Genomic DNA, 26,973 nt, shown 5'->3' with positions numbered 1-26,973 from the left:
TTCTGAAACTCCAAGTATAAGATAGTCTAAAAGTAATAAAGGGCTGGGTTATTAGGACAGTCTGTAATATAGACTGGGTTGTGAAGTACAGTTCTGGGAAGGAACTGGATTTAACGGTGAAAGGCCTAAGTGCTGTGAGAAGTTCAAATCATACACTTTGTAACCAAGCACGATTTCAGCCCTACTAATCTGTAGTGAAACAAACACACCTCAGATAACTTCTTTAAATAAATATTCTTTTTGTTTTGTTTTAAAGTACATCTGACTGAGTGACTTCTGTAACAAATCCTCCTCATGTCTGCAAAGCTATGTTATTAGGGTAAAGAAACCAACAATGTTACAGAGGCTTAATCATATAATTCGTGGCAGCAGAAATATTACTGCACACTTAAAGAAGCCAAAGTAACATCAAAGGTGAAAAACAACTGAAAAACAAGCTTTACACATATTCCTAACTCAGACCAAATGCAGCATTACTTAGAGTCATAAATGCATTGCATTAATACTCTCCCAATTTCAAAGGTCATGTAACTTACCAGTTAGTAAACTTGGGCTTTCATGGTCTGAATTGAATAGTAAGCAAAATAGATTTTTGTCTTTTTATTAGTTTTTAAAAACATCAATTCCATTACAGGCATTTTTAAAAAAAATACAACAACCTGGCTTTAAAGTGAAATATGAATCTAATTCAATCAAGTTTAATGTATACATTTATAATAATATAATAGGAGGTTTCCTGTTAGACTCAAGAATGAGCAAATAAACACACACAGAGAGCCAAACACAAACGTGTCTCTTGTCTCTAAGGAGATATAATTGTGCAGTGCATGTGGGGTGCATGACCACAAATATGGATTAAAGGAATATAGGAAGCTGCCATATACTGACTCAAACCATTGGTCCATCTCACTCAGTATCATCTACACAGACTGGCAGCGGCTTCTCCAAGGTTGCAGGCAGGAGTCTCTCTTGGAGATGCCAGGGAAGGAACTTGGATCCTAGATGCTCTTCCCAGAGTGGCTCCATCCCCTGTGGGGAGTATCTTACAGAGTTCACATTCCTAGTCTCCCTTTCATATGCAACCAGGGTAGACCCTAGTTAGCTAAGGGGACAAGTCATGCTTGCTACCACAAGACCAGCTCTCTTCCCTAGGTTGCATGACACTTCTTAGTTGCAAACCAATTATGGTTTAATTGTTATACAGCCCAAACAATATTCATGCTTGTTCAGGAAATATCTGCATTTCAAAATAGGAAACCTGTTTTAAAGATATAATTTAAAGCCTTGATAAAAATTATCAGCTAACTACAGTTCGGGATCTGTCACATGCAGAAAACTAATAATTGAATTATATTCATTAGAAAACACCAAAATGTGAGAGCTAGCTTTGGACCTGCAACTTATGAGAGACCTCCAAAGTTTTCCAATCCTTATCAGGCAAGAAAGCTGATTTATCAAACAAGTTTCTAAGATCATATCAGGCTCTTTTGTTTTGCTTCTTCTCCCCTCACCTTCACTCACAAGGTTCTTCATGGCAAGTAGACTTTCTGATCAGAAATACTGCCTCAGAGCACTGAAAATACAGTGGCTTATTTTATTGCTATAACTGGGAGCATCTAAACAAGAAGCAAAGTCACTCTAGCCTACTGTCAAGGTTGCTCTGTTCACTGCCATGCATGTGATCCTTCCTCTTCTCCTTACTCCATGCTGCCTCCAAAAGTATCCAAGTTCTGCAAATCAATCAATACTTGCTTACATCCAGACTAAGGTTGTGAGCACAAGCTACAAGAGGGATGCAACTTTCACTAACCTCTCCTACTGTGCTCCTGAAAATGCGTCCTTGAGGGGTGTGGGACCCTCAAGGACATATTTTCAGAAGGCACCATAGGCTGCAGAGGAAAGCAGAAATCAGTTAAAACTGCCTCTCCCCAGCAACATACATTAGTGTTAATCTGGATGTCAGTCATTGAAATCAGAGCTATGCGAGTAGCAGGATTTCCTTGGCTATGGTAGCCATCCTCTGGAACCCTCTCCCAAAGGCAGTACAATAGAGGGAAAGGCGGCAGGTTGAAATGCCGCTCCTTTGTCCATTGTCTTTGCAGAAACCAGCTCTTCACTTAAGATAAGCCCCAATGCCCCTCTCTGATGATATTCAATATCATACTGATGCAGTATGATATTGAACTTGCTGCTGATATCACAGAAACTTTTATCTGGAATAGTTTCCAGAGAAAAATGCTCCAACAGGTTTGATCTGCTTCAGACTTGATATATTGGTCCAACATGATTTAAGACCCTATTAAATAATTTTCCGTTTGATTTGGTGGACAGATTTCTAACTTTGCAACTTAGTTGCAAATGTAGGAGCACTGCTCATTTTATCTCTTACATATATATCACTTTTCTCACATCATGAAACTCAAGGCACTCACATAGGTTCCCAGGTTTATATGTCTATTTAACATATATTTATACCACCCAAAACATGCGTCTTTGTGTACACAGTAAAACAAAATAAATGACAACAGAAAAAGTTAAAACATTAGTTAAAACAAAATAAATTACAATCTAAAATGTTAAAACAATGTTACAACTATTAAAACAGTATATAATTAAAAGCCTGGGCGAACAGATGAGTCTTTACAGACTTTTAAAAAGTTGTCAGAGATGGGGAGGCTCTTATTTCAGCAGGGAGCTCATTCCAAAGCCTCGGGGCAGCAGTGGAGAAGGCCCGTCCCTGAGTGGCCACCAGACGGGCCGGTGGCAAATGCAGACAGACCTCTCCAGACGATCTCAGTGCGCAGCAGGGTTCATGATGAAGAAGATGTTCTCTTAAATACCCAGGGCCCAAGCCGTTTAGGGCTTTATAGGTTATAACCTGCAACTTGTATTTTGCCCAGAACCTTATCGGCAGCCAGTGTAGTTCTTTCAGTACAGGAGTAATATGGTCTCTCCAAGATGACCGAGAGACCAACCTAGCTGCCGCATTATGGACTAACTGTAGTTTCTGGACTACATACAAAGGCAGCCCCACATAGAGCGCATTGTAGCAATCCAGTCTGGAGGTTACCAGCATATATATATATATATATCACCATTTTGAGGTTTCATCTCAAGAAATGGATGCAGCTGGCATACCAGCCGAAGCTGACAGAAGGCACTTCTGGCCAAGGCCTCAACCTGGGACACCAGGGAAGCACATGTGCAGTCTTCCAGACTAAAGCAGAACAGGCACTAATGCACAAGGTGATTGTTGCTGATCTCACTTTCCCTCCAAACAACTCTGTGCCACCCAAAAATTGGTCCATGAAGGTCACACAGACCTCAGAGACCTCTTCTTGGACAGCACAGACCAATTCAGAAGGAAGGGGAGATTCATAAAAATTGTCTTTGTCCCCATGCTACTTCAATACACTGCATGTACACTTCCTTTGATGCACAAGTGCTTCATTAGTCTGTATGCCAGACACTACTTTCTGTAAGTAAACAGTGTTTAGTGTGGAATGCAGGTCAGAAGCAAATTGTAAATATTTAACTCCTACCACAAATAGGTTGAGGGGTGTGAGGAGAAACATTAAAGTCCTCACACAGCAGAGTATGCTCTAGTAGTAAAGAAGAGATTAGCCCAAGAGATTATATGGAGAAAGTAAGCTGAGTGGGAAAAAAATCAAAGATTCATTAAGAAACTAAAATATCACATATTGAGAGAGAGCCATTGGACAACACGCTCAAACAGGCACTAGCCTTCAAAACTAAACCATTCTAACTGATCAAGACAGACCTATTAACATCTCATCATGCCTCTAGTGGCCAGAAGAAGCTACTGCTGTGCTAAGAACAATCTCTTAGAATTCTTACTTCTAACAAAATATCCAAGATTTCAGTACAAAAACAGCTGAGGCAACCTAAGAAACAAGTAGTTTTTTTCTGGACAGATCAACTTGTAGGGATGTGCACGGTCCGGCCCAGTCCGGACCGGCACCGACGGGGGGCCCTTTCTTTTAAGGCGGGAGGGCTTGCTTACCCCTCCCGCCTCTTCGGCCCCCTCCAGCGCCCGTATTTAACTTAAAAGCGGGGCGCTGGAAACCAGCCGCCGCCGCTACCCGCCGCTCCCCGAGCACATTAGCAATTAAGGGTGCCCCTGCCGTCGCCCGCCAGCCAGCCAGCCCTCCCTCCCAGCTGCCCGCCCGCCCGCCCGCGTGTGTCCTTACCTAATGCTTTAAGTAAACGAGAGGAGCTACCGAACGGAGCTCCTCTCGTTAGCAAGGCCTCCAGAGGACTGAAGGCGCTTTGCGCGCGTGCGCATGCACGCGCCGCAAAGGACGCCGGAGGCCCGGTCTACCCGCCGGGAAAAGGCCGGGTAGACCGGGCCTCCGGCGATTGGAGGCCTGGTCTACCCGGCCCTTTCCCGGCGGGTAGACCGGGCCTCCGATCGCCGGAGGCCTGGTCTACCCGGCCTTTTCCCGGCAGGTAGACCGGGCCTCCGGCGTCCTTTGCGGCGCGCGCATGCGCACGCGCGCAAAGCGCCTTCAGTCCTCTGGAGGCCTTGCTAACGAGAGGAGCTCCGTTCGGTAGCTCCTCTCGTTTACTTTAAGCATTAGGTAAGGACACACGCGGGCGGGCGGGCGGGCAGCTGGGAGGGAGGGAGGGCTGGCTGGCTGGCTGGCGGGCGGGCGACGGCAGGGGCACCCTTAATTGCTAATGTGCTCGGGGGGGTGGCGGTGGCGGCGGCTGGTTTCCAGCGCCCCGCTTTTAAGTTAAATACGGGCGCTGGAGGGGGCCGAAGAGGCGGGAGGGGTAAGCAAGCCCTCCTGCCCTTAAAGTCATACCCCCCACCCGGACCCGAACCACCAAGAGCCGAACTGGTCCGGCAGTTTGGCCATTCCTTAGAATGGCCGCCGGACCGGTTCGGACTCACCACTATCAACTTGCACAGGAACTGCCAACAACAATTTCATCAACTTCTTATCCACTTTATGTCTGAATATGGATTTCTTTTGTTCATGGCACAGTAGGAAGGAAAAAGCAGATTCCCAAGATAACAGAGAAATTAGTTGATTAAAATACAGCACTAATTGCTTTTCAAGTGCCATAAGCTTTCTCTTGCCACTTAATCTTGAAATCTTATACACAAAATACTGTCTCATTGTAACTCGATCAGCAAGGCTTTCCACTGAGACAAAAAAAAAAAAAAATCAAACGTGTGTGTGTGTGTGTGTGTGTGTATATATATATATATATATATATATATATATATTTGTGCAAATCTAAATCTCAAATGCACTTTTAATCATATTTAAAAGAGAAAATATTCCAGTGACCAAGTTTGTCGACTGATTTACTTTAAAAGCTATTCCAGAAGGAGCAGAGTTACAAGGAAGCAGACTGCTGCTTATACAGCAAATAATTCCTTCATCTTAACTGATGAGTTCAGATGGCTAGAGAGGCCTCTCTTTTGTCCATTCAATGTACATGACTGGGAGGAACTAGAGTACCCTCTTAATAATACGCTCTATGAATCTTTTTAGAACAGCAAGTGCATATGAAGAGGCTAGCCCTTGGAAGTTTACTAAGAAAATAAAGAGGCGGCCAAAGGATGAAATCTAAGCTAGCATTTATAAAGAGGGGAGGCACATTGAAAAAATTGGACAACTAAATGTAAAGAAGATTAAAATAATGACAACAGGTACAGCAACCAGCCTCAGAATTGAAGACATTGTAGTGGAATACTTCTGCCATTTAGGATCGACCATCAACAGTAAAGGATCCAGCAGTCAAGAAATATGCTGCAGACTAGCAATTGGTAGGGTTGCAATGAAGGCCTTGGAGGGATATTTAGATGCTGTGATGTGTCTATAACTACAAAGATTAGAATCATCTGGACAATGGTTTTCCCCATGACACTCTACGGATGCGAAAGCTGGACTTTGAAGAAGCAAGACAGAAAAAGTATTGACACTTTTGAACTTTGGTGCTGGAGAAGACTTTTGAGGATACCATGGACAGCCAGGAAAACAAACAAATGGATCATAGAGCATATCAATCCAGAATTTTCAATCGAGGCGCAAATGACCAGGCTCAAACTATCACACTTCGGACACATTATGCGAAGACCCAGCTCCCTTGAGAAGACCATAATGCTGGGGAAAGTTGAAGGAAAGACAAGAAGACAAGTTGAAGGAAAGACAAGAAGAAGATGACCAGCATCAAGGTGGATGGACTTGATTACGACAACAATGAATGCACCACTGAGAGACCTTAAAGGCCAAGTTGAAGACAGATCATCCTGGAGAGAATCTATCCATGTGGTTGCTAAGAGTCGACACCGACTTGATGGCACTTAATCAATCAATCAATGTGAATAACAAGTCTGAACTTTCATGCTGTCCCTCTACTTGGTTTATACAGATACTAGCAAAATGTGGGCATATGATATGATTTATCACAGGCAGAAAGGGCATGTATCTGGTAAACACAAGTTGTGGCCAAATCAGGGTTTCTACCAGCAAAGGTTAAGCAACCAATAAGTATCAGCTAACCAGATGCCTCTGATAAGCAGGGCATGAAAGCAACTTCTTCCTGCTGTTCTATGCACAGCATTTGAGATGTACCCAAACAGAGACAGGCAATATAACTGGATTAATAGCTTCAGCCCTCCTATAATCCCTCCCCCAACCTGCCTTCCTATACCCAATCAGCAGCCCAAATTGTTCTCTGAGCTAGAATAAGTTCTCCACCCCTGGTATGCAGCGAGCAGGGGTGGGTCTGGAGCAGTCCTGACCTTCACTACACTGAAGTGATAACTGCAGCCTGCTGTATACACAGGTTTGTTTCTCCTTCTACATCCCCGAGTGGCTGGTTACTAAATGTGGCATTTAAAGTAGGGGGGGGGGCAAAGGGTGAAACATGCATCATCCTCACCCCGAAAGAGCAAGGAGGAAGAAATGTGCTGCCTACCTCCTCCCACTCTTGAAATTAGATTTATGGGAGGTACCTTATCAGAAATATATTGCCCCGTCCTTTCTCAAAGTGTGGTCCCAGGCTGGTGTGTGTGTGTGTGTGTGTGTGTGTGTGTGTGTGTGTGTGTGTGTGTGGAGCGGGGTGCAATTGTTCTCCTCCACCTAAATGAGTTCTCTGCTTTTCATTTCTTTGACAGACTCTGCACACTGAAGTTCAGAGCATGATAAAGCAATACAATGGAAAATGTGTGACGCTCATGTGGTTAATGTGGCAGTAACAAAATATATCAGCTTTGGTTTAAAAATAAAAAAGCTTGTTCTAAAATAAGTTTGGGTTAGATTTTCTCTTAAGCATACATATTCAGCTCCTCCAATAAACAAAAGACAACTCCCATAATTAATAGTTAAATGCACAACAATTCTGTATCAAAAGATCCTTCAAGAAATTAATATGATCAACCTTCCCATGAAAATTCAAGTAATCTTCAAGGCCTTTCTGCAAGTGCCCAGTTATCTGAGGTGAGGTGGATGATGATTCCTGCTGTGGAATTCTCTCCCATCCATGGGAGGCTTTCCTGTTAAATATTTTATTGAGGCGTGGTATAAAAATGCAACTAATAAACAAATGGCTCTAGAAAAACCTTTACGGATTTAGTTGAATGTTTTGTGTGGTACACAGTAGTATAAAATGGTTTCATTGCATTGTCCTCTGTTTAGTGCACAAAAAATAATTTCCTAACAATTTCAAAAAAGAACACTTCATGAGTCAGCTAAACGTATGTATTATGTTTGGGCAAATTATGCAGCTTCCTTGTTTTAGATATTCCAGTTCATTTTTCTTATCTTCTGTCTACATGAAAGGTGAGTCAAAGGAAGATGGTAACCATAGCAACTAGCACTGAGATATCCTGAAAGCAAGACTGCAGTGACAAGCCTCCCCTCCCTCTAAAGAGTTAACAGGAAGTGAACCCTTGGTCTTGACTGACAGGCTGGTGAACTCCAGGGTGCAACCAATCAGTACACCAGGTGGGTGGGACCTAGAGAGTGGTTGCTGGGAATTCTGGGAACAAGAAAGAAAGACTGAGCAGGAAAAGCATGTGAGGAAAGACTTAATGAGGGGCATGGAGTTTTGTTCCTTCATGGCTGAAGCCAGCATGGAGGCTGCTTTCATGGAATAACTCTGCAGATCGAAAGAGAGAATTGCAGGAAGCTTGATTCTCAGCAGTTTTGGTGAATTTTCAAGGAAAAGGGAATTCAACATAGGAAACAGTTTGTTTAGTCAGACTGTGCATTAGGAATTTATATTCCTTTGTGTGTGTGTGTGCTCTGTATATCCATAATAGTGTTCTATTATTGTTTACCTGCAACTTAATTAAAATAAAAAACACTAGGCTATGCTCAATCTGTGTAGGATGTTGTAAAAGACTCTGTAAACATTTAAGCGTGCCTAAGACAACCTATTTTTGTAATCTACCAAATATTTTTGAGTGTATCTAAAGCTAAAAGCAGCCACCTAATGGGGCAGTGGGGAAATGTCTTGACTAGCAAGCCAGAGGTTGCCAGATTGAATCCCTGCTGGTATGTTTCCCAGACTATGGGGGGAACACCTATATAGGTACAGCAGCAATATAGGAAGATGCTGAAAGGCATCATCTCATACTGCGTGGGAGATGGCAATGGTAAACCCTTCCTGTATTCTACCAAAGACAACCCTTAAGTACAATATAGCCTCCCTCCTCCCATTAGAATAGAGGAAGGCCTGCTCAAGGAAAGCTTGCTGTAGGCCTGTGTTTAAAACTCTCTATAATGATCATCTCATTAAGATCATCAGGAGGGGTCCACCTCTGGGTGCCACCAGTTCTTCTGACGGTGACCGGGGATCAGGCCTTCTCAGTAGTTGCCCTTGAGTTGTGGAACGCACTCCCAGTGGATTTAAGAGGATTATCTTCCTTGGAGGCCCTCAGGAGTGCCTTAAAGACCCATATTTTTTAGCTTGGTTTTAAATGATATCTAGTTTCAATTTTAATCTGGTCAATTTTTAAATTTTTTTTTAATTATGTGTTTTTTTATTTTAATGTATACTGCCCTGAGCCACTTTAGGAAGGGTGGTATATAAATTTAATAAATAAATACAATAAATATAGCCCTGCTGAATAAATCAGTGTGTTACCAGCACCAGCTTCCTTCCTTTTGTTCTTAGCTTTGTGATGGTGTTTCATCATTTCACCTGAATTGTACTTTGCTCAAGCCTGCCTTTTGTTCTTGCAATGTACCTGCAACTTACCCATCCTCATTTCTCCTTCCTTTAGAAAAACATGTCAAAGTAAAGCCAACAATTTTAAAAAGTGAATCCATGGCTGTCTGTCAAACATATCATAACAAGTTTGGGGTTATGATCATGAATGCAAACTAGCCTGTTCTTTTGATAAGCAGATCACTAGCTAGTTGTCCAGAAGGCCAGTTGATCTCTCTAAATGGGAGCCCCGAATTGTCCTGAAGGAAGAGCCATCAGTGTTTTGCAATAAGGCATACACATTCCTCTGCCTGATGGGAGAGGCTGATGTGAGAGTGTGAAAAAGCCAAAAAGAAGCAACTGGTACAAGTTTGGTGTGATACAGAGAGAGGTTGGAATGGAGAAGTGGAGGAAAGAGCAGAAACAACTTAGGGTGTAGGGGTTTCTTTCTGACAACTGATGTAGGAGTGCTCTGCTATTTCAACTCCATCTGCTGCTCAATTAAATATTACAAATACACCACAAGCCTCTAGCGATCAATATTCCAATGGAATCTGGGCAGTGCTTGAACGTCAAACCTGTGGAAAATAACTCTTCCACACACAAGACCTGTGCGTGCACTCAGGCCCTATATTCTTTGTAATGGGCTAGCTAATTGGGGCTATGAACTAGTAAATTATTGTCGGGGTTTCCTCACTGAGACAGGGAGGTGTGCCTGGTTAGCCGGCAGAGTGCCAAGAGAGGCCAGGGGCTCAAGACACCAGGACAGCCCCGGCAATTACCTCTCAGAAGCCAGAGAGGATTCAGAGAGACATGCCACAGCTGCCGGGGGATGGGCAGGCATCACCAAAGAGGCAGCAGATTGGTGGAGAGGGACTAGCCAGGAAAGGAGCTCCACAGCTGCAAACAGCTGGAGGAATAAGGCAGGGGGTGGAGTTGGGGAATGAGGCCCCTGTGGAGGCCAGGGATTGGGTGTCCAGGACATGTGCCTGGCCAGGGAAGACGGAGCTGGCTGAAAGCGGGGAGGAGTGTCCAAGATGCAGGAATTTATTTAAGGCAGAGGTTGCTGAGGATGAGCAGATCAATTGGGACGGGGTTTGTGAGCCTGACAGTCTCCCGGAGAGGGGCTCAAGCTTTTGGCTCCCACTGATAGGTGAAGGTGGGGAGTGAATAAACTTCCTTCCTTCCCCAACTCTAAGGCAACACCCTTGCCTATAATTCACTGCGAGAGGGCAGAAAGGGCACTTTGGAGAATTCCTCCTCCCAAAAGCCAAACAGTTATCACAGGCACAGACTCCAAAAGATGTATTCCTATATCTCAGCAGAATAATCTGAGTTCATCTAGAAGAGCCATTTAATTACTTCAAACTCCTTAAGCTTTGTCATTTGCTTAGTTCTCAACTCATGAATATTTATGGCTCTACCAACTGAATATCAAACACTCACTTCCCAATAACTCAAACACTCACTTCCCAATAACTGAATACCAAACACTCACTCTTCTGCCCAATAACTACTAGCTTTGCCTCTTGAAAAATCCCAAGTCATGCTCAGTGTCTCTGGGCGAAGAATAAGTTCTGAAATAAGTACATATATTATTTTGCAAAATAATAAAAAAGGTACATTAAAATCATTTGTAGGTGATATGTAGCAAGTATACTGGGAAAGCTGTGTTCATTCAATCAATTAGTATGCCCTTTTGTTTAGGAGACATGTGAAATACAAATGGGAATCTTGATTTAAAATTAATTTCTTCCAATAGCCTTGTTACACTTAGCCATGCTGAGGTACCATCCAGATGGTTAGATGAATACGATGGATATTTATATTCTGCTTTTCAATAAAAGTTCCCAGAGCTCTCTCTGTGTGTGTGTGTGTGTGTGTGTGTGTGTGTGTGTGTGTGTGTGTGTGTGTGTGTAGATAGAGAGGGAGGGAGGGAGGGGGGGTCCTCCTTGTCCGCAAAGGGCTCACAACTGAAAAAAGGAACATAAGACAGACACCAGCAACAGTCACTGTAGGAATGCTGTGCTGAGGATGGATAGGGCCAGTTGTTCTTCCCCTGCTAAATAAAGAGAATCACCACTTTAAAAAGGTACCTCTTTGCTCAGTTAGCAGGGACCACTGTAACACTGAACACATAACTCACTACAGTAACCATCCAGATGATTACTGCAATGAGTTGTATGTTCAGTGTTCCTGAACACTGCTCTGAAATTTCAGTTAATTCAAAACATGGAAAACAGACTATTGACTGGAACATATCACGCCCATATCAAGAAATCTCCACTAGGCTCCAATTTGTTTTCAGGCACAATTCAAGGTACACATTTTCACCTAGAAAGCCCTAAATGACTTGGGACCAAAGTAACTGAAGGATGGCCTGATCCCTTAGGACGCTGACTGTTCTTTAAGATTGCCAGAGCTCCGACTCCAGCAGGTCCCATCTTCAGAAGTTAGGTACACTGGCCGCAACCAGAAACAGGGCCTTTCCAGTGGCAACATCCCAAATTAGAATGCTGTCCTCAGGGACACCCAACTGGTGCCTACTCTCTTAGGAACATAAGAACATGCCTTACAATTACCCTGATCCATCTAGCTCCATACTGTCTACACCAGGGATTCTCAACGTTGGGTCCCCATATGTTATTGGACTTCAACTCCCATAATCCCCAACCAAACGCCACTGGGGCAGGGGATTATGGGAGCTGAAGTCCAATAACATCTGGGGACCCAATGTTAAGAACTCCTGGTCTTCACAGACTTGTAGTGGCTCACCAATATTTCATGGAGTCATTCTTTACCAGTCCTGGAGATACCAGGGATTTAACCTGGGACCTTCAGCATGCAACATAGATACCCAACACAGATACCCTGTGTTTAATGGCTTAAATATTTTGCTTCTACCTTTGCTTCTAATGGATGTTTTAGTCCAGTCTGTTATTTTACTGCTTTTTTTTTTAAAGTGTTGTTGCTTATTTTATATTGTTGGTTTTTGTTAGCAGCTGCTTTAAGCTTTATGCTGAAAGGCAGCATAAACATGTTTTAAACAAACAAACCAGTAATTTTACCTTTCCTCAATCCACTCTGTTAGATATGATAGCATTATAAAATTAAACAAAACTAATACACAAAGGAGGCATGTGTGCACTGGAGATAGGGATTGTCCATATCTGGCAGCAAAAATAAAAAAGACAAAGAAGATAGAACAGGAGGAGAAGTGCCATCAGAAGTTCGACAAGCAAGGAACAAGATATAAGGTAACTACAAAGCTACCCAGTAGAGTCCCAGTTTTGTGACAGCAGTTTTGCGTTACTATATAATCTCCTGCTACCCATAACTGGAAATCAGACAGATGGATGTGGGGTGTATGGCTCTACTCAAAAATAAGTTTGTCTTCATTATTGTGCAGTGGTTTAAACGGCATCACTAATAATCTTTGTGTCTGGAGAAATTAGTATGTGTCATCAGAACATACAGCTGGGGAAGCCAGTAAGTGCTATGCACTGCAGAGTGAGCTATCAACTTTCAAGGTCTGTATAAAAACCACACAAAACTGGATTTTTCTTTTCTTCTTTTTTTTTAAAGCTCCTTGCTAGAGTGATTAATTTCATTACAAATATTAAGTTTCCTGTAGGCTGAAGAAAGGTCTCAAGTATGACAAATGCACAACAACCATCAAAGTAACCACAGGATAGAGAAAATGACATTCATTCCCTGTGGCACAGAGCAAGAACACAAGCATAAGAATGTAAAGGAGCCCTACTAGATGTAGTTGGGCATCTTGTTTCCTACAGTTGGCTAACCAAATGCCTCTACAAGTAGGGCATAAAGACAACAGGCCACTCCTGCTATTATTCCCTATTTTCAGCACTTTTTAACTTGCTGTAGCTGCAACATTATCATCAGATGTCCTTGAAATCATGTGCATTTGTAGATCTCATCAAGTAGATAACTTTCAAGCAATTAGCTCAACGGCTGGCATATTTATAAGCAATAGAATTATAAGGCTTATAATGGCAGAACCTTTTTTTTTTTTTTTTTGGCTGTTCACCTTAACTAAAGGTGCACTCCCATTCCCCTTTAGTTTTTATGGGAGAGGGTGAAAATGAAGACAAACTTCTAGGGGAAGAAAAGAGTCACTCATGTCCTAGGTGGAAACAACAGACCAGGTGGTAGTGAAAGTCAGTTATGGAAACTGACTTCTGGAAGTCAGCCCTCCTGGAAATTATAGTGTTCCAGAATGCTCTCCCAATGTCAAAAAACACTCACCACTTCCTATACAAAGTCAGCTGACTGTTAGAGGAAACTGTTCTAACCATGCCTTCTCCCTGCTCCTTTTAATTGTGCAAGAAGTGTCTAACTGGGAGAATATTCAAAACCCTGGTGCTCCAACATGTATTCTGAACTGGCACAGTCCCAGGAGGGCCGTACCACATGCTTTTTGTGAAGATGTGATCTGGCTCTCGGAAAAATATTCATATATAGGATTTGTGGCTAGCCAATCAATGATTAGAACATGATACCTACAGATCTTTTCTTTGCCTATAAAGCACACACTGCATATCTACACTGTAAGTAAATAATATTATTTATGAACAAGCACTCAATCTGGCAGTTGGCTGCAGCTAAATAAAATCCCTTTGACAAATCTTTTCTCTGCCAAGAGCTTATTTAATGTGCCCCTTGGGGATGCAGAGTACCTTTTCTCAGGTATGCACACCAAGACTTACTGATGTGATCCAGGGCACAAAGCCAAGAACTTGCACTTCATATCCTGTTCCACTTGGCTGCTAAGGAAATAGTTTGTGCCTGCTATAGTTATGGTAATACGGATAAGAAGAGAACCTGGAATGCTTCCACTGTACCTTAAACAAATGGTAATAATTCTGTTGACGAAATCTTTTGTGATAATGGGCAAGTCTCGATATGCATCCCATTTCCAGTGGTTTCCAATTAAGCAGCAGCATTTCCAATTATTTATATTCACAGTGGCAAACAAAGCACACTCAACTTGATGGGGGGGGGGGATGTAAATTAAGATGCATCTGAGCAAATGTATCATTTAAAGCAGCTGTTTAGAATGTGCTAAAGAGAAAATCTGTAAGCATTATATTAAAGCCAGTATGTATAACACACAAGCATGTCTTAAGAACAAAGCAAATATTTACAGGTGAAACTCGAAAAATTAGAATATCGTGCAAAAGTTCATTAATTTCAGTAATGCAAATTAAAAGGTGAAACTGATATATGAGACAGACGCATTACATGCAAAGCGAGATAAGTCAAGCCTTAATTTGTTATAATTGTGATGATCATGGCGTACAGCTCATGAGAACCCCAAATCCACAATCCCAGATTGTTGGTCCACTGTGCTTCATTAAGTCCAGGGTCAACGCAGCCGTCTATCAGGAGATTTTGGAGCACTTCATGCTTTCTTCCGCAGACAAGCTGTATGGGGATGCTGACTTCATTTTCCAGCAGGACTTGGCACCTGCCCACACTGCCAAAAGTACCAAAACCTGGTTCCATGACCATGGGATTACTGTGCTTGATTGGCCAGCAAACTCGCCTGACCTGAACCCCATAGAGAATCTATGGGGCATTGCCAAGAGAAGGATGAGAGACATGAGACCAAACAATGCAGAAGAGCTGAAGGCCGCTATTGAAGCATCCTGGTCTTCCATAACACCTCAGCAGTGCCACCGGCTGATAGCATCCATGCCACGCCGCATTGAGGCAGTAATTGCTGCAAAAGGGGCCCAAACCAAGTACTGAATACATATGCATGCTTATACTTTTCAGAGGTCCGATATTGTTCTATTTACAATCCTTGTTTTATTGGTTTCATGTAATATTCTAATTTTCTGGGATTGTGGATTTGGGGTTCTCATGAGCTGTACGCCATGATCATCACGATTATAACAAATTAAGGCTTGACTTATCTCGCTTTGCATGTAATGCGTCTATCTCATATATCAGTTTCACCTTTTAATTTGCATTACTGAAATTAATGAACTTTTGCACGATATTCTAATTTTTCGAGTTTCACCTGTAAGGCTTACACAGGTGTATAACTGCAACATGATCTGCTATAGAGATAATCAGTACTAGTGCAGATCTGCATGTATTTTCAGCACTTACAGTCACATTTTAATTTCAGTCACTTACTCAAAATGTTTATGTCCAGCCCTTCAGCTTAAGTTCTCAAAGGTGGTTTACAAATTTATGTAAAATAGTATCATTTTACATAAATTTATTTATGTAAAATAGTACATTCTGAGTACCCAGAATGTTGGGGGCAATATGCTAAATCATTGTAAACCGCTTAGAGAGCTCTGGCTATAGAGCGGTATATAAATGTAAGTGCTATTGCTATTGCTATCACACATAAAGACGACTGCAGGGAGACATGATAGAGGTCTATAAAATCATGCATGGTGTGGAGAAAGTGGATAGAGAGAAATTCTTCTCCCTCTCACATAACACTAGAATCAGGGGTCATCCCATGAAATTGATTGCCACAAAATTTAGGACTAGCAAATGGAAGTACCTTTTCACACAGCGCATAATCTACTTGTGGAATTCTCTGCCACAAGATGTGGTGACAGCCAAAAAACCTGGATGGCTTTAAGAAGGGTTTGGTTAACTTAATGGAGGAGAGATCTATCAACAGCTACTAGTCAGAGGGCTATAGGCCACCAGTTCAAAGGCAGGATACCTCTGAGTACCAGTTGCAGGGGAGTGAGGGCATGCCCTCAACTCCTGTCTGTGGCTTCCAGTGGCATCTGGTGTGCCACTGAGTGAAACAGGATGCTGGACTAGATGGGCCATGGGCCTGATCCAGCAGGGCTGTTCTTATGTTCTTACTAAAGTAAAAATGTACCACTAGCTGTCAGCGTACTAACAGAAATCAATTTCTCAGTTGCTTAGATATCAATAAAAGTCTATATAAACATTATTATTTTAACCAAGTATCTAATAGCCATTGACTAGGCATCATCCAAATGGATGGGGAGGAAGGTGCCACGACAGAGAAGGCCCTTTGCCTGGCAGTCACTTATCTTACTGTTGAAGACAGGGGAACTCTGACAAGTCTCTGAAGAAGATCCTAACAGCAGGACAATAGGGCAGTAGTTCAGGAAGGGTTTCCGACTCCCAATAACCAGTAAAATTACAAGTAAAGAACAGTCACAGCTGGCCTTGTGCTAACTACTTCTCAGACTCATTTGTATAATATGGAGATAGATTGCGACTAAACAGGTATTTGTACAGCTCTGCTGGCCAGCTTTAGAGTTGTGTGTTAGAACCCCCCAACTATAGTTATTCGATGTGGATTTGTATTTATATGTGCAAATTACAGCATATGCGTGCTTGAGATACACTGGTCCCAGGCCATTTAGGGCAGGCATCTCAAACTGCAGCTCTCCAGCTGTTGTTGTTGGATTACAAACACCATAATCCACAGTCACACTGGCCAGTGGTGATGGGAGTTATAAGCCAATATCTGCAGGAAGGCTGGAGACCCCTGTTCTAGGGCTTTACAATTCAAAACTAGCATTTCAAACTGTGCCTAATGTGCTAAGAAGCTCTTTAAGTACTGGAAAGTACTACATGGTAGTATACCACGCTGCACAATTCCCTTCAAGTCATGAAACATGTGGAAAGGCCTTACTCTGCCCTCATTTAAAAATTTTAATATGTTTTTATTTATTGTGATTTTTATCTGTTTTTATGGATTGTAAATGTTTTATATTTTATATTATATTTTAATTTGTACACCGCCTAGAGATTTCTATATTAGGCAGTTTATAAATTCAACAAATAAAGACACAATAAATAAGTAAGTAAGTAAGTAAATCAATCCCCCAGCAGCTCCTCTTTCCATAGTTCATACAACAATGAACAGGATTATGTACCTCAGTTGTGGCTTTATTTCAAGAGCAAGAGCAACATTTATCTCCAGCAGGAGACACACATGAACCCTATTCAGACATCATGCTGTATTGCACAGATGTCTGTAGAATTGTCCATGTTTTTGTGTGAATGACTGTACATGCCTTCATTTAAAAAGTGAACCTGGTACACACCCCTCAAATGCAGGATACAGATAGGAAGTATACTGCAGCTCGACCTCAAGTCAGTTCTCCATCAATCTGGTCTGATTTGAGAGCTTGCCCTTGAGCTGGACCAAGCCCTGTTTGTAGTGAGTTAGAGCCGAACCCTGTCCCCTTGATTCCAGTCTGACACACACACAGCCTCAGTGGGGTGTGTGTGCTGCTATGGAGGGCTCTCCAATGGTCCCCGCTCCCCTGCTGGCCTCTCCCTTACCTCACAATGGCCCAGTCTCAGCTATTTTCAGCCCATTCTGGGCATCTATGAGCCATTTTGGAGGCTGTCGCACATGCGCACTGGCCATCTGCATAAGCAGCGGGGTGGGGGCAAACATGCCTGGTTCTCTTTGAGTATGGTTTGGACATGGAACCGAACTGGGCAAACCGGTTGTGTGCACAGCCCTATTGCTGTACCTGTGCTTGACATAATATGTGAGTAACTGTTCCTGTGTATAGATCTGTAGCTGTGTACACTCATACAAGTGTTCCGCATAATACTTGAATAGGGCTATGCTCTGTCTTCAGCCAGAGAAGCCTCACAAAGGTGGCATATCTGTGACTGGCCTACAATTCAGACTGGGACTGCCAGTCATGTCATATGGAATGTTTCTCCATATTTTTTTTTTAAATGACAGAAAATTAGAGGAGAGGAGACAGCTAAGAGGAGAGCTGGTCTTGTGGTAGCGAGCATGAATTGTCCCCTTTGCTAAGCAAGGTCTGCCCTGGTTTGCATTTGAATGGGAGACTATATGTGTGAGCACTGTAAGATATTCCCCTTAGGGGATGGGGCCGCTCTGGCAAGAGCACCTGCATGCAAAAGTTCCAAGGTTCCTCCCTGGCATCTCCAAGATAGGACTGAGAGAAACTCTTGCCAGGAACCTTGGAGAAAGCGCTGCCAGTCTATGTAGACAATACTGAGCTAGATGGACTAATGGTCTGACTTGTTATAAGGCAGCTTCCTGTGTTCCGATGTAGTATGTCACGAAGAAGGCCGAGCTAGACCCCTTCTTTTCTGACATCACATATTTTACAGGCAGGGGATTTTTTTATATGGAGGGACATTCAGTCATGTGAGCCCCATTTGCAGTCCAAAGTGATACAGCCCACAGACGTTTACTACTTCAGTGAGAACTAGGCCTAGCGAGATTAAATATTCCTCTCTCAGAGGGCAAAAGGGAAACATCTGCTGTTTGCACTCACCTCCTCAATCAGTAGCTTACAACCATATTCCATCAGGAACGTACTTCACTTCTGTACTGTCAAATAGCTTAGCCCTTAGTGTCAGATCAGGAGTCAGGGGTTGGCTTTGAGGCTCATGCACCAACGGGGACCTATAAACAATCATAGCCCCGCCCGCACTGTTTATGTCAGGCCTGCCAACATGAAGTGAGCTTGAACATGGTCTGCAAAACAGCTTATTATCCAGAGCTGTCAGAGGGTGGTGCTGTTGAGCAGCTCTCAAAGTCAGCTGACTGTTCTGTCTTTGTTTTCTGTTGTGGGCCACCATCCATATCTGGGCTGTTGTTCTATCTCTGTGGAGGCATGTGGGCATGAGCAGATTTACCATAGTATAGACAAGCAAGTGCTGACAGGGAGTTAATGATGAAAAAACATGACGGGGTCCATAAAGACCTGAAGGTTGCCTGAGACAATGTGATACAAAAGTAAAGTATTTACTAGCCCTATTCAGACCTCACGTTTTACATGTGTTCAGGCAGTACTGTTCCAGCCCAATGATTAGGAAGGTAATGCACCAAGAAAGCGATATCCTCCATCAACATCCCAATGCTCTCCTAGCACCCCTTTGTTTATCATGTAAAGGATGAGGGGGAGTTGCTTGTCCAAATGGACCTTCTTTAAACAAATATTTGGAGTGTGTGTAGAAGTATTATTTTGTTTAAGGAAAAATACTTGTTTAAGGAATGATGTGCAGGCCCTCGGGGTGCCCCCTTCCTAACTGCATGAAGAGGGAGTGTTTCATTCAAGCTGGCCCTGTGTGACTTACGGTACATATGAACCTGGTCATAGGCCCTCTCAAATACTTACATATGGGAAGTGTACAGCTGTGCATGAGTTGATGGATAACTGTACATGGATGCAGATCTGTATGTGCAAACACTGTAGACCGATTATAAGTGCATTGAACTTAACGTGCAAATACGCTACTGTTGTACTCTGAAATTATTTTCTTAAAGAGAAGATGATACTCCATTAAAGAAACATTGCAGAGTGCTATGTCTGAGAATGGCATTATACTCAACTGCTTCTATCCATGAAGACAGAAGAAGCTCTACACACTACTCTAGAACTAGAGATGTGCATGAACAGCTCAGAGAGCCGCTGGCGGAGTGGGGTGTGATTTGCTTAACAATCAAGTAAGCAGCTCCTTACCTGCTCGTCTGCTGCTGCACCACTTTTCCACTTCTCCAAAAGGTCGCTTTCCCACCTCTCCAAAAGGCCGTGTGGAGGCTCCAGGGAACAGCAACACAGCCTCACGTGGTCTTCTGGAGACTGGGCGCCATCACTGGAAAAGTGGTGTGGTGGCAGACGAGCAGGTAAGGAGCTGCTTACCTGCTGTTTAAAGGAACTGCTCCCCACTCCACCAAACCAGTTCGAATGCTCATGCCCAAGCCAGTTCGGCCCTTCCCAGAGGCGCCGCCAAACCAGTTCATGTACATCCCTACCTAGAACCACTATACCTCTTTCAATCACTCCACAGGAAACAGCAGTAATCTACTGTGGAATCATTCAGCAATAATTTAAAGTCCATCAGCAGACCTATAGCAAGCTGCCGGTATGAACACACAATTTGCTAAACAAAACTGACCATTCACGAAAACAAAGGCTTAGCTTCCTAGGAGTTAACTGAGCGTTTCAACACTCATTCCTTGAGCAGCAGGATTCCTACAGTAAGTCAGGACAGTGGAAGAAGTTTGAGAGAAGCCACAGAAATCAAAATAAACTTGCACCCATTCACACTGCTGAAGTTCCTGCAACAAGGCCCTCAGCATTCTTGGAGAGATATCTGTCAAGATGGGTTAAGGGTCTCAAGTTAAGCATCTCATCCTGACAGACATGAGGTGCCAAGAAATATTCTTTAAGTCATTCATTACTGTGTAAGGGCTATCGTCTTTTCAGACAAGTGACTACAGCAGGCTATTTTACCAAATAAAACTCCAGCAGTATAATTGTTTAATTATACGGTTGTCAAAGCCACAAATAGCTTCTCTGCTGAGTACAATGTTCAATACACACAGACAGACAAGTTGTCATGATTCTTAGCTGAACTGCTTCCGTTAGCAGAAAGAGAAGCAGTATTTGTCATCTATCACAAGAAATTACTGTTCACTGTTTTTGAAAGTTTTCCCTCTTTCCAACTTTATCTGTGTTTTACCCCAAATACCCATAGTGTATTAGTCAATTGGCTTCTAAGTTTTTGTGCAGCACAACACAGGTTTACTCCGAAGCTTCATTGTGATCAATGTTCAGGACTGTAGTCAGAGTAGAATGACTTGCCCATCCCTGCCCTGCTCAAACTAATGTTAAAATGTATAAAAAGCTCTGACTGTGTGTGTGTCTGTGAGGTCATCTAATATTTTAGTTTGGCAAAAACGCTTTCAATTGATGCGATGGGACTCACAAGTGGGTTACACCCTGATCTTCAGTTGCACTAATTCCACTATCACCATAATTGTAGCTGCATGGTGCTGTCCCATTGGGAAAGGACCATAGGTCAGTCACAGAGCACATGTTTTTCATGCAGAAGGTCCCATGTTTGTCTCATGTTAAAGGTTTAGGTAACAAGAAATGACAAAGGCTTCTGCCTCAGACCCCGGAGAGCTGCTGCCACTCAAAGTAGAAAACAGGGACTGGACACTCAGTACGAACAACTTCATATGTATTCTAAGAGAGGAGTACCTTTCCACCAGCTGGTAAACAGAAAACATGAACATCCCAGTAAACATGTAAAGCAGGCCCTATTATTTGGGCACATAAGCATCAACATTGTGAGAAATATGAAACTCTTTATTTCCAGGAAAAAAGCTTAGAAATGAATATCCCTATAACACCATTAAAACAATTTCACTGATCACTCTTTCTTTTCAAAGAGAAAGGTTCCCTCTCCATAGCAGAAATATATGAGAAGGCAAGTCACTTGGGACCATGAGCGGGGAGCAAAGGGTACATATGAGACTCAGAAGCTCCTGGCCCAGAAAAATGGACCCTTTTGTCAACACTGCCGGAATAATTTCTAACGTATCTCTGGACCCCTGAAGGTGAAGGTTCTTAAGACTCTGTCATGCAAAAGACACATTGGTTTTACAGTACCTGTGAAGGGTTCTTTTTCATCATAACCGGAGCCTATCCTAGAATATAGGGTTCTATTTCCTAGCATGCCTCACGCACAGACAGGAGATTAACACAGCAGAATTTCTGGCTAGAAGTAGGAGGAGCCCAAAGCCCCAGTTCTGGACTGTCATGCTGAAGGATATCTTATGTAGAGAGAGAAATGGAGAGAGCTGGAATAAAATTCAGAGGTAAGGAGAGAAAAGGGACACTAATATAACAGGAAAGTAAAGAATGGACTGATACCCTGGGAGTCGTCCACCACCCCTACTGACAACACACATGAAAAATAAGGGGAATATCCCATTACCGAGTAGAGAGGAAATGAGACCCATGACTGAAGAAGAACTTCCATGAGAGGGCCGGATGGGCTCAGATTAAAATGAAAAAGAACTCTTCACAGGTAAGACCAATGTCTCTTTTCCCACCGCAATCAGAGCGCATCATAAAATATAGGGACATGCCCAAGCAGGAAAAAACCAAGTAGGTGTCAGGGAGGGAAGCGGAAGATTACACAACCTGTTGGAGAACCGTACAAGCCAGAGCCGCTTTTTTCACATGAAAGGAAGAGACCTTGTAATACTTAATAAATGGAGTGATCAAGGACCAGATCACTGCCTGACAAATGGTTTGCAGGGAGGCATTGGCTGAGAACACCGATGATGTAGAGCGGCATTGATCAGCTGTGATGTAGCTTCATGTCGAGTAGGCGGTGATGCCCAGTGGTACTGGAACGTGCATGGCCTTGTAGGCTTGGGAGATGGTGGCTCGAATACATTTAGAGAGAGTGGACTTAGAAACCTTGTTTCCCAAGGTGGAGGGATGGAAGGAGATGAAGAAGGAATCAGACTTCCGGAATGCCTTGGTCCTACAGCTATATATACGCAAAGCTCTCCATATATTGAGTGTATGCTAACTTTTTTCCTTGGAGTGCACTGGAGATGGGCAAAAGGATGGCACTACCACTGGTTGAGATTGATGCAAGTTTGAATCGATTTTGGAGATGAAGGTCGGGTTAAGTTTCAGTACGACCACCTCTTGTTGAAAGATGCAGAGTTCCTTATGGACAGATAAGGTGCTCAACTCTGAAACTCTCCAGGCGGAGGTAATCACTACCAGAAAGAGAACCTTGTATGAAAGTACATAAGTGATGTTTCACGTAGAGGTTCAAAGGGAGCCTGTGTGAGTGCACTAAGAACCTTATTTAGGCTCCATGATGGAAATCTGTGTATGCGAGGAGAAGTGATATTGTTTGCCCCCTTTAGGAAGCATCTGATATGCAGATGGAGAAGATGAGAGCCTTGAGTATTAATCTGAAGTATGGAAGCTCATGCGGATGTTTGTCTGCAGAGGGTGCTTGGGCAAAGCCTTTGATCCAAGCCAGATTGTAAGAATGACAGTACCTCTGTACCTCTGGTATGCCTGCTGTGGTAGGAGGGAGACTCTTTCTCCTGGCCAAGCAAGAGAAAGCCATCCAAGTGGTCTGGTAAATTCTAGTGGTCGATGGTCTCCTAGAGGCCAGAATTGTATCTTGAACCTTGCAGTTGTAACCTTGTTTGGCTAATGTTGCACGCTCAATGTCCACGCGTTGAGTTGGAGCCAGTCTGGATCAGACTGGAGGAGTGGATCCTGCGAGAGAAGATTTGGATGTCAGGGCATAGGCCATGGTGGACGAATGGATAGGGAGACTAGATCAGCAAACCATTGTCTCCATAGCCAGAAGGGTGCCAGCAAAACAAAGAGGGCCCTCTCTTGACAGAGCTTTTGACAGAGCAATAACTGCCATGGGAGGGAACACATACAGGAGGCCATCTTGGCCACGGGTAAGAGAGATTCCCTGTGGCCACTGCCTGTGGGTGATGGAACTGGGAGATGAACCTTGGGAGCTGGCTATCAATGGATAGCCCAGGATCTCTGATATCATTCTGAAGGCTTCCGGATTGAGGGACCACTCCACAGGGTTGACTTAACGACTGAGCCAGTCCGTTCTCTGATTGGAGGTTCCGCTCAGGTGTTCAGTGGTCATGGAAAGCAGATTCCTTTCTGCCCACATGAAGAGTCTGGTGGATTCTGCCATGAGAATCTTTGATCTTGTACCAGCTTGATTGTTTATGTGAGACTTCGCTTTTACATTGTCTTCATTCTTGAGATGAATGTGTAGCCACTTGTCTAGATTCTTGGGTGGTGATGAAGCAATTTGGAGAAGAAGAGAACTCTAGGGAAAGGCCCTCAGAAACCGTCTTGATCACCCAGCAGTCAGAGGTGACTGCAGCCCAGGCTTCTGCCCAGGAAGCCAGCCCCCGACCTGTGAGGCATCACTGTTTGTCTCATGTCTCCATTAGTCCAGAGATTCCCCAAATAATTTGGCTCCTTTAAATGGAGCAGATGCCAGATTCAGTTTAGACTTAGAGTCTACCTTCCAATGTTTAAGCCAGAGACACCTCCTTTCTCCCAAAGCGGAAACCAGAACTCTATATGCATGTTGTACACAATCTAAGCTTGAGTCGGCCATAAAAGCTGCCACTTTAGCTATTTTACTAATGCCTTGGTGTAGTTTGGTGTTTTCAGGGGGTACCAACTGCGCAAGCTCCTTAGCCCAGAGAACGGAGGCTCTGGCAAATGTAGAACTCGCTGCTACAGCTTTTACAACCACAGTAGAAGCATCATGAGTTTTTCTGAGAAGGAACTCAGACTTCTTATCTTCAGGGATATTTAACTGTTCTTCCCCTTCCTTGACTATTGCCCCCGAAACCAGTTGTGTGACCGGTGCATCTAGCACCAGGGGGACTAGGAGAGAGGAAATATCTTGTGGGAGTGAGTATAACTTGTTGGGAAATGGAATAGCAGGCCTGTGAGTGAAGGGAGTATTCCATTCGGCTAGCATAGTTGAATGAAAGAGCTAAGGAAAAGGAACTGAGGGGAGGGAAGCAAAGGTGGATGTGAATGCCTGCTGATCTAGGCCCTAGTTGGTGATAGGAGTTTCCAAGGATATTGCTGCACTGATGGTTTGCCTAGCTTTTGCTATAATTACTTCAAAATCTGCAGCTTGGAATAAGCAGTTAGACCCAGGAATCTGGTTAAGCGTCTCTTCCTCTGATATTTTGCCCTCCTTTGACTCAGTCTGCCAGTTCCCCCCTCCCCCAAGATGGCACCAGAGACAATGTTCGCAGGCGGTAAAATGGCACCTGTCCCAGCCTAACTCCGTTTTGCGCCCTGATGGGCGAGAAGGCGCGGAAATGGAAGGCGCCGCTGCTGGCAGACTGCTTGGAGTAAAAGGCGTTCACTCAGCTGAGCGACAGGAGACTTGCTTTTCTTTTTCCAGGGTTTGGAAGAGGAAGGCTGTGCTGAGACAAGAAATGTATGCTTTGTCATCTTCTTTGCCTTCTTGTGCTGGTTATTTGAAGGCTGTGTGTGTGCCCTGGGAATGGAAGTGGCATCGGGAGCAGCACTGTGGTCAGGTGGAGAGGGAGTGTGAGGGCCGGTTCAGGCAAATGGAGGGATTCTTCCTGTGGGAGCCCTCCAACATGGGGCCCAAATGGTCTTCTCCAGCCTGAGCTGGGTCCATGGGTCAATGAAAAAACAACCAGAAATGAACTGCTAACCTTAACCGCCAACTGAACTGAATTAGTAAACTGAAAAACAGTTTGGAATTTGTAAAAAACAGAAGCAAAAAGGACTCTCTTCCCACCCTCGTGCACAGGAAGAACAAAGCGCGGAGGGAAACAACAAGGATAGGCGAAGACAGAGCTGGCCTTAGATTGTTATACTGGAGCTCTCTCTCTAACCTGTTGCCTGAAGCAAGATAGGAAAGAAACTGGGGCTTTGGGCTCCTCCTACTCTCAGCTGGAAATTCTGCTGTGTTAATCTCCTGTCTGTACCCGAGGCATGCTGGGAATACAACCCTATATTCTAGGATGGGCTCCAATTACGTTGGGAAAAAGTAGCACATATGAAATTACAAGGCATGATTTTCACTGAAACCTTTGAAATAGCCAATATGTCATTTGCACACACTGTCATATGGCAAGAGCTGGTATTTATCACCCAGGTCTAGACAAAGGCTGGTGTTCATCTTCACAGGGTAAATATCTCCCTCATCACAAGAGTGCATGCAACTGAGCATCAACCCTGTGAAAGACATGGAAAAGAAGAATCACTTGGCGAGGATCTTAGCCATGTCAAAATACAACATGGGAAATCGAAAGCCACATATAACACATACTTTATGTGATAAGGGAAACTTATCAGAAGCAGGGGCACATCACTTCAAACAAAGAACTACACTATCTCCCCAACCATAAATTAATTAATTCAGCTCTTTTTTAGAAAAGAGGAGGGAAAGACATAATGCAATACCTGTCACCATATGGAGCTTTTCAAGTTTTTCCTCCAGAACTTAGTTCTCTTAAGTATCTCTTTTCTATATGATGTATAGTAAATGAAATCCAACACGGTAGCCCCGAAAATCTTCAGTACTGTTATTAAAACAAAGAAATGTGTCATTAATATATTGGTCTTTATTTAAAGTAATATGAAGGCTTCTTTCAGATATAGTGCTGAACCAGATTGTGATAAAAATAAATTAAGGTGAAACAAACACATCTCCAATCACTTTGTTTCTTGAAACCCTGAGCTTGCTTTTGTAAGATTTTTATGAGTCTACCAGGCATTGCAGAAGATCCTCAATATAAATTATTATTATCTGAAACCTGTGCTGTTCAGTGAGAAATGGCAGGGCTTTCAAGCATGTTTGCAACCACACCCTCTTGATACAGCAGTCCAATATTCAAGTGCCTGGCTGTGACAACTGGACGATGAAAAAGATGCTGTGCATTGCAGAGAATAATCCACATACATAAGAGATGGTTTTTCTGCTTCTAGAAGATAGGCCACATGGAGGCTCTGGAGAAGCTCCCAGAAAAGGAAGAACAAAGAGATGTGAGAAACTTATCAAGATACTGAACCTTGAGTGGCATTATTTATTTTTTTTAAATGTAGCCTGCATGGGAAGCAAAAACGAGTGGCGTTCACAGTATGCATGTTTCATTTGGCAGACTATATTACTTCCCCACCTCAGCCCTTATGTAGCCTCATCATGCACGTGCAATTTAACAATTCATTTCATGACCATTTGTGACACTTCTCTTCAGAGACTGAAAAAGTCATTTGAAACAGTTTCTAGATCTTCAAAACAGCAAGAGTAATTCAATTTAAGCACATAAATGTATTATACACACTTATGTTACCAGTGGCAGTCAGTAATTTGGATCCTTTACCTGTGGCACCACACATGGGCCATTTCTGTTGACATATAAAATGCACA

The 26,973-nt window shown here is 43.2% G+C and overlaps 1 protein-coding gene across 10 annotated transcripts in view; it reads right to left on the bottom strand.

Moving 5' to 3' along the window:
- The window catches only part of SEMA4D (semaphorin 4D), a 171,715-nt gene that overhangs the window by 54,779 nt on the left and 89,963 nt on the right, over positions 1-26,973 (bottom strand). For 7 of the 10 annotated variants that reach the window (XM_053295126.1, XM_053295125.1, XM_053295127.1 and 4 more), the window contains one exon: positions 26,007-26,125. The exons of 2 other annotated variants lie outside the window; for them this stretch is intronic. The gene's annotated coding sequence lies outside the window, so the exon portion shown is untranslated. Of the gene's footprint in view, positions 1-18,503; positions 18,526-26,006; positions 26,126-26,973 lie in introns of those variants that run through there. One more of the 10 variants, XM_053295123.1, reaches the window with a different exon arrangement.

The sequence above is a fragment of the Hemicordylus capensis genome, chromosome 2 (assembly GCF_027244095.1).
Source record: "Hemicordylus capensis ecotype Gifberg chromosome 2, rHemCap1.1.pri, whole genome shotgun sequence".
NCBI classification, from domain to species: Eukaryota; Metazoa; Chordata; class Lepidosauria; order Squamata; family Cordylidae; genus Hemicordylus; species Hemicordylus capensis.
This window is presented reverse-complemented; position numbering and strand designations above follow the sequence as displayed.